Source organism: Triturus cristatus, chromosome 1_1, assembly GCF_964204655.1.
Source record: "Triturus cristatus chromosome 1_1, aTriCri1.1, whole genome shotgun sequence".
Lineage (NCBI taxonomy): Eukaryota > Metazoa > Chordata > Amphibia > Caudata > Salamandridae > Triturus > Triturus cristatus.
Genome location: NC_140579.1, coordinates 168773014 through 168782042, shown reverse-complemented (window position 1 = coordinate 168782042; position 9029 = coordinate 168773014).

The window sequence follows — 9029 nt, the reverse complement described above, 5'->3', positions numbered from 1 at the left end:
GACTTGAGTATTGCGCAATGGAAAAGGAAGGGCATTCCAAGCCTGGGCAGCCTTAACATCCAAGGAGCAACCGCCCATCTTGTGGCGGATGAGGCGGGGCACCTTAGCTAGGAGGAAAGCTGAAGAACGCAGATGTCTCATCGAGACATAAAAGGAAAACTGCTTCTGTAAATAGGCGGGCCCACGGCCGTAGAGGGCTCGATGGGCAATGACCAGGGATTTAAATTTGACCCGATCCGCCACGGGAAGCCAGTGGAGTACGCAGAGATGTTCATGCACGCTGTTCCTCTTAACGATTCGCATTCTAGTTGACCTGGAGTCTATTTAAAGAGTATCCAGGGATGCCTATGTACAACACATTAGCGTAATCCAATCGAGAAAGAATCAAGGCACGGATAACCGTCTCTTTGGCAGGCCTAGGGGGAGAGGTAGAGAACTCCTTAGTGTTTTGAGAAGGCCAAAGCAGCTGCCTGAGAGCTTTTTTACCTGAGCGGAAAAGGAGAGGTTATCCTCAAACCACACTCCTAGGTTTTTTGCGGATTTTCCATTAGAGGTTGGTAAAGGGAACCCAGGAGGCCAGATCGTAACTCTGAAGCCTGGAGGGAATTTACCGGAGAGTAGGATCTCAGACTTGTCTTCGTTACATTTGAGTTGGGCGGCTGCAAGCCACTCAAAAACCGAAGACAAGCAGTGTTGGACAAAGGATAAAGAATCCTCATCCTTTTCCCAGGTAAAGTGTGTAGGTGAGTAGGATCTGCACTTATGTTGCCCCCACTTTTTTTCTGATGTATACACGGGTTTCTGACTATAGTCTGGCTGGGTCCCTGCTAATCAGGGCCCCAGTCTCACTGATCTCTCTAAACAACTTGGTGTGCATATTAGATGCACTAGTGATTGGATACTGTGGTACCTTATGAGCCCCTAGTATATGGTACCGTAGGTACCTAGGGCATTGGTACTTCACAGGCCTACCAGGGGCTGCAGCATGTGTTATGCCACCCCTGGGAAGCATTCACAATCTGACACCACAGGCCTGCTACTGCAGCCTGTGAGAGGTAGTGTTAGCACTCCTCACTGAGGTATAGGTTCCTATATCTCACTATACACACACACATATAAACCTATCAGTCACCCCTCTTGCAGGCCCTAACAATCCTGAGGGCAGGGTGCTTGGTTTACTATGTGAGGAGGTGCTTCTGCATGAGCAGGACCCCTCTGCAGCTGGCAGAGTCTATTCTCTGCTGCTGTTTGTGGATGCGGTTAAACCATATACTCTTAAGTGCATTATAACCTTGCTGTAAATGCTAACTTTGGAATGACTGCATCAAAACATGTCGTGTTTGGTGTCAAACAACTTGGAATCATACCCCCACACCAGTAACTGGTGTGGGAGTATGATCCCACCCTTCTAGAGGGGACGACATGTACCCACTGTACTAAACGGTAGAAATCTTCTAGAGCCCTGGCATCACAAAATGGATGCCACCAGCACAGACACTGGGCTGCCCTCCTGCTGCTGACCGAAACTCGCAGTGGAGGAAGCCCAACAAAGGGTATCCTGTCACAGGGAGGTGTCACCACCTCCCAGACAGGATTTAGTGTATTGGAGCTGGGTTGGTGCACTCTTAGAGTGCCTTTGAAGTCCTGCACTGGGGGAGCAGTAGGCTCCTCTGTGCATATGCCAGCTCAAACCGGTTCAGGGGCTACCTGCCCCTGCTCTGGCGTGAAACTGGACAAAGGGAAGTGGGTGTAACCACCCACTACCCTGACCCTCCTAGAGGAGTGGTCATAGAGCTAGTCCCTCCCCTATCTTCACTATAAGATACCAAGCATTGCCAATGCAATTCAGATTAACCCTGGACGACGCTCTACAAAGAAGAATCCTGGCCCTTCGACGTTCCGCTATCTCTGGAAGACTGAAGAATCTCCCTTGGAGTCAAGGAGTGACTCCCCTGCTTGGCAGGCACCAGTAACTTTGATCAACGGTTGCAAACTTCACCGCTCCCGCCGGAGTCCGAAGTCCCTGCGTCCCCTGAAGCAGATTTCCTGACCTCTCGACTGCCATTTTGAGTCCCCAGCGAAGCTGTGGCATCTGGACCCCACGAGTGACGAGGAACAGCAATACCTGGGAACCGTGCACTGAGTTAGAGTGCAAACCCTAAACAACGTTCTACGAACTTGTGCTTTGGACCATCTGTAGTCCAAGTCCCTAGCAGGTCTGGTACCGAAAATCAGCGACCTACCCCGTCCCGAGTGACCGTGGGCTCCTGTGGAACTTTTCCTGCAAAGGCGTCTTTGCGGTTGCTTTCCCGTTGGCTAGTGACTCACCCGAAGACTTTCTCATTGACTTCAAGGGCTCTCCTGGTTGCTCCAGGCCTGCCCTCGCTTACCCTCGCTGGGTAAGTCCATCAGACCTTGCTGGTCTGCATCACCGTCAATCTTCATTCCACATGAGACTTGCAGTTGCCAGGGTTTTTTCGCTCCAATCCGGTTGCTGACACCGTCATCAGCTGCAGACGTTGTGGGACCCTCCGAATCCAGCTGCTGGTCATCGTCGATCTCTCCTGGACCTCGTGAGCGAAGAGACAATCCACCATCGACGACCTGAAACGACGCGACATCAGTGGTCATCCATCCTGCTGGCCACCGGTCACTGGCAAGTGACTTTGAACACTGTCCCCTCAATTTTCAGGTCCTCTTCAACTTCAATCCATCTTCGGATTCCAGCGGTCACCTCTTCAGTCGTCTCAAGCAGCAAGTCTTCAGTGATCTCCATTGAAAACAGCATAGCGACCCGACACCAAAAGACACCTATGCACCCGGCTTCCGTGGGTGAGGTAACTCGTGCACTCCGGTGCCCAAGTGTGTGTTGGCCCTCGAAATACTTGCCCTGTAAGTGGCTTGCTTGTTGACTTCTTCGAAGTGCCCTAAAACTTTCAAATACAAACCGCGACTTGTGCCATTGAAACCAATAGGAAACCCGCTGCTGTGTTTAGACACTGCACGCGTCTCCCGTGGGCTGATTACTTACCTGCTAACACTGCAGAAGTGAAGCCCCAGCGATTCCCAAGGCCCTAGGCTTTGTCATTTTGCAAGTCGAGTTTGTTAAACCATTTTCTTAGTATATGGTCTGGTACGCCCCTAGGGCTACAGCCATATCTGTGCTTAATTTATTGAGAACTGGTGACATTTGAATGTGTATCTGGGTTCTAATCTCATAAATAGATTAGTAGAGTGTATCTAGAAATAAATACATATATATTTGATATATATACCTGTGTGGTGTCCGTTTCATTTGGTAATTCAAGAGATTATAAGGTAAAACAAGCTGCTTTACATTCCTCAGAGACTTAGCCTGAAGGCTGCTCTCCACAGCTACCACTAGGATAGCTTTCTTTAAAAGTTTGTCTTAAACCTATCTACCATAAGAGTCGAATTGGACTGGTGCAAGGTGGCCACTATAACTAGTGACCAGCATATGCCAGGCCAACTTCTCACATTGGTGGGCAGCGTGTGGGATTCCAGCTTGCCATTGTTTTACCAGAAAATCTCTATTTAAATTACTAACTGAAAACCACTAAAGGTACTCAAGGTACATATAAAGTCAAGCTAGTATCAATAAGTTCTACTGAACTTAGAGCTGTTTGTGAAGGGATAAGCACACCCTTGCTACAGCTCAAGCTAGGTCCAGTAGGCCTCAACTAGTGTAGGTAGTACAACACTGCACAACACTAGTATGTCTCACCAAGGTGGAGCCAGTGCGTCCACCCCATCTCAGTACAAAGACATAGCCTACACTGAACTGAAGGCATTATGCTTTGAAAGACAACTGAGGGTGGGCAGGAGTCCCTCATCACAACACCTGATAGATCTGTTAGTAGCGGATGACCTGAAACAAGCTCTAGGAGCTAGTGGGTCTGCATCAGGGAGTGGGTCAGCCATAGGCTCTGGGTCTGATGATGAAAATCAAGATGACCTGGAGTCTGTGATTGAAGGGCCAGACCCAGAAGGGTCTGAAAGGAACAGAGGAATTCTCCTTAAGAGAGCTGACAAAGTGGGAGAAAGGCCTAGGTCCCCCTCAAGGGACTCTGACCATTCATACCACTCTGGAAGAGAATCTGTTCACCAGAGGAACTCCACCTATCCCAGGGAGTCCTCCTCTGACAGAAGGTTCAAGATGCTCCAGTATGAGGAAGCTAGGCTTGCCCTCAGAACCAAGCAATTGGCCTTAGATAGGGAAGTCTTCGAGCTCCAAAGAGCTTCTAAGAAGGAGGGGTTAGATACCCCTGGTGGCAGCAACAGTGTCCCTAGAGGCAGATATTACATTCCAGATCATAGGAACCTGTCCAAGGTTGTTCCTCCCTACCAGAGTGGGGATGATATCCACAAATGGATAACTGCTATGGAGAGGGCCTGTAAAGTTCAACAGGTCCCCCAGATACAGTGGGCAGCAATCTTGTGGCTCTCCTTTTCAGATAAAGGTAGAGACAAGCTCCTCACTGTAAGAGAAGAGGATGCTAATGATTATGAAGCCCTGAAGAGTGCTTTGATAGATGGGTTTGGCTTAACCACTGAACAGTACAGGTTGAAGTTCAGAGACACCCAGAAAGCACAGACTCAGGATTGGACTGACTTGATTGTGCAACCAAGGCTCTAGAAGGTTGGCTGGTTGGTAGTAGAGTAACTGACTTTAAGGGATTGTATGATCTTATAATGAGAGAACAGATCCTTAATAATTGCCAGAACCAGTTGTTGCATCAGTACCTGGTGGACTCTGATCTGACCTCTCCCCAAGAATTGGGAAAGAAGGCAGCCAAATGGGTCAGAACCAGGGTGAGGCAGAAAAACCAGAACCAAGGTGGTGACACTAAAGCAAGATCCTAAAGGCTCAGATAAAGGTGGGGATAAATCTAAAGACCAGAAGTCTTCACAAGGTCCCCAAGAATCTGCAACTGGTGGGGAGTCACAATCTGCAAAGGGAAAAGGCCAAAAGAAGCCCTGGTGCAAATTCTGTAAACAGAAAGGGCACTGGACTTCTGACTGTACAAAGTCCAAAGACCAAACCGCCACCACTACAGCCCCTAAGGCAACTGTTCCCCCTAATGCAGTCATTGGTGGAGGTAATACTCAGAATAAGGGTGTAGTAGGGTTGACCCTGGGTTCTGATGTGGACTCTGGCCTAGTCAGAGTACCAACACAGGCATTGCTAGTTTGTGAGGGAGACCTTGATATGTCCTTCCTAGTGAGCCCCAGTAGCCTGGGCAAGTACAAACAGCAGCCTATCATAAATGGCAAACAGGCTTTGGCATTTAGGGACACAGGTGCTAGTGTCACCATGGTGGCAGAGGACCTAGTGGACCCTACACAGATCATCCTGGGTGAAATGTATCACGTAACCAATGCAAGCAACACCAGGACTAACCATAGCCTGGCAGTTGTGAATTTCTCCTGGGGAGGGGTAACTGGCCTCAAAAAGGTAGTAGTCAGTGCAGACCTCCCTGTCGAATGTTTGTTGGGCAATGATCTGGAGACTTCAGCCTGGTCTGAAGTAGAATTATGGACTCATGCTGAGATGTTGGGCATACCTGCAGAGGTATTTGCTGTGACCAGGTCATAAGCCAAAATGCATAAAGCTGAACCAGCTATGGATCCTGAAACTATGGACCAGATGCTACCCAAGAGGAGGAGCAGTAGGGTTAAGGCTGGGCCTTCCCCTCTGTCTCAGATCTCAGATTCCCCTCCTGAGGGAGGAGAAGCAGAGCCTGAAGAAGGAACTGCCCCAGATGAACTTGAGCCTGGTCAGGTTGAGTTCTTGGGGGCAGGGGGACCTTCCAGGGACGATCTGAGCAAAGAGCAACAGTGCTGCCCCACTCTTGAACCCCTCAGAACGCTGGCTGCTGCTGAGGCTGCTGGGATTGCTAGTGGGTCCCATAAGGTTTATTGGGATGAGGGGCTCCTATATTCTGAGGCTAGAGATCCTACCCCTGGAGCCACCAGGAGGTTGGTAATTCCTCAGAAGTTTAGGGGGTTCCTCTTGACCCTAGCACATGACATCCCATTGGCAGGACACTTGGGCCAAAACAAGACCTGGGACAGGCTTGTACCACATTTCCATTGGTCACACATGTCTGAAGACACCAAGGAGTTTTGTCGCTCCTTTGTCACTTGTCAAGCCAGTGGCAAGACAGGTGACACCACAAAGGCCCCCCTGATACTACTACCTGTGGTGGGGGTTCCCTTTGAAAGGGTAGGGATTGACATTGTTGGTCCCCTTGACCCACCAACTGCATCTGGGCACAGATTTATACTGGTGGTAGTGGATCATGCCACCAGGTATCCAGAAGCTATACCCCTAAGGACTACCACAGCTCCTGTGGTAGCAAGAGCCCTCATTGGAGTTTTCTCCAGAGTGGGTTTCCCTAAGGAGGTCATCTCTGACAGAGGTTCTAACTTTATGTCAGGATATCTAACTGCAATGTGGAAGGAGTGTGGTGTAAACTACAAATTCACTACTCCCTATCACCCACAATGCAATGGGTTAGTTGAGAGATTCAACAAAACCCTAGAGGGAATGATTAAAGGACTCCCAGAAAAGCTTAGGCAAAAATGGGACCTTTTATTTCCCTGCCTTCTGTTTGCATACAGGGAGGTTCCACAGAAGGGGGTTGGCTACAGCCCTTTTGAACTTCTGTTTGGGCAGCCTGTTAGAGGACCATTATGTCTGGTGAAGGAGGGATGGGAGTTACCTCTCCCCAAACAGGATGTAATGGACTATGTACTTGGTCTCCGCTCCAGGATGGCAGAGTATATGAAGAAGGCCAATAAAAACCTTGAGGCAAGCCAAGAACTCCAAAAAGCTTGGCATGACCAAAAGTCTGTCCTGACTGTTTACCAGCCAGGCCAGAAAGTGTGGGTGTTGGAGCCTGTGGCCCAGGAGCTCTCCAGGAGAAATGGAGTGGCCCCCATACAATTGTTGAAAAGAAGGGAGAGGTCACCTACTTGGTAGATCTTGGCACTCCCAGGAGCCCCCTTAGGGTGCTCCATGTCAACAGACTTAAGGCTGACATGAGCTTGCTCATGGCAACTGATGAGGACCAGGAGGAGAGTGACCCTCTCCCTGACCTGCTCTCACAGAACCCTGATGATGGGTCAGTTGATGGTGTTGCTTTGGCAAGCAGCCTCACTGAACATCAACAAACTGAATGTAGACACGTGCTACATCAGTTTAGACATATGTTTAGCCTGACCCCAAGTCAGACTTCCTGGTGCACCCATGAGGTGGACACTGGAGACAGTCTGCCTGTAAAGAGTAAAATCTACAGGCAACCTGACCATGTCAGGGATTGTATCAGGACTGAAGTCCAGAAAATGTTGGAGCTAGGTGTTATTGAGCCCTCAGATAGCCCTTGGGCTAGCCCAGTAGTCCTTGTCCCAAAACCTCACACCCAGGGTGGTAAGAAAGAGATGAGGTTTTGTGTTGACTACAGGGGCCTCAATGCAGTCACCAGGACTGATGCCTACCCAATTCCAAGGGCAGATGAACTAATAGACACTTTGGCCTCAGCCAATTATCTCAGTACATTTGACCTTACAGCAGGCTATTGGCAAATCAAGTTAGCTGATGATGCCAAGGCTAAACAGCATTTTCGACCCCTGGTGGGCACTATCACTTTGTGGTAATGCCCTTTGGTTTGAAGAATGCACCTGCCACATTTCAGAGGTTGGTGAATAAAGTTCTGACTGGTATGGAAACCTATTGCTCAGCTTATCTTGATGATATTGCTGTCTTTAGTTCCACCTGGCAGGATCATCCGGTCCACCTCAGGAATGTACTGGAGGCCCTGCAGAAAGCAGGCCTCACTATCAAGGCCTCTAAGTGCCAGATAGGGCAGAGTCGGGTTGTGTACCTGGGCCACCTTGTAGGTGGAGGCCAGGTTCAACCATTGCAGAGCAAGATCCAGACCATAATGGAATGGGTAGCTCCAACCACCCAGAAACAGGTGAGAGCCTTCTTGGGCCTGACTGGGTATTACAGGAGGTTTGTTAAGGGATATGGATCTATAGTGACCCCCTTAAATGATCTGACCTCCAAGAAAATGCCAAAAAAGGTTCAGTGGACAGCTAGCTGTCAAAAGGCATTTGATGACCTCAAGCAGGCAATGTGCACTGCCCCCATCTTACAGAGTCCATATTACAAAAAGAAGTTCATTGTTCAAACAGATGCTTCAGAGCTGGGTGTGGGAGCTGTACTGTCTCAACTTAATGATGAAGGTCAAGACCAGCCAGTAGCTTTCATAAGCAGAAGGCTGACCCCTAGAGAGAAACGTTGGTCAGCTATTGAGAGGGAGGCCTTTGCTGTGGTGTGGGCCCTGAAGAAGCTGAGGCCATACTTGTTTGGCACTCACTTCATAGTTCAGACTGACCATAAGCCCCTCCTATGGCTCCAACAGATGAAAGGTGAAAATCCTAAACTGCTCAGGTGGTTCATTTCCCTACAGGGGAAGGACTATACAGTGGAACATAGACCTGGGACCCAACATGCCAATGCAGATGGACTCTCAAGGTATTTCCACTTAGAACATGAAGACTCAACTGGTCAAGGTTAGTTTAATGTCCCTGCGTTTAGGGGGGGGGGGTGGGTAGGAGAGTAGGATCTGCACTTATGATGCCCCCACTTTTTAGGTCTCGGCTGCGAAGGCTGCGCTTGCGCAGTCTAGCTCCGAGATTTAATGACTTGGAGAAGAGAGGCTTGAACCCGCCCCTCTTCTCCCCTGTTCTCCATTGGCTGGCCTCTTGAATGCTGGCCACCCATTGGAGAAGAGGTCAGTCATTCCGATTAGGCCCCGTCCTTTTCGGATCGGGGGGCGTGTTTTTTGCAAGAAGTCTCAAGGAGGAGATAACAGCAAAACACGCCCCCGAATCCGAAAATGACGCTGCGTTTCTCCGAGGCATTTCTGCTCTGCCTCGGAGAAAGGCGGCAGTGCACCGGGGCTGCCTGTGCTCTCCATCTCCTGCATCCACGGGCTCGG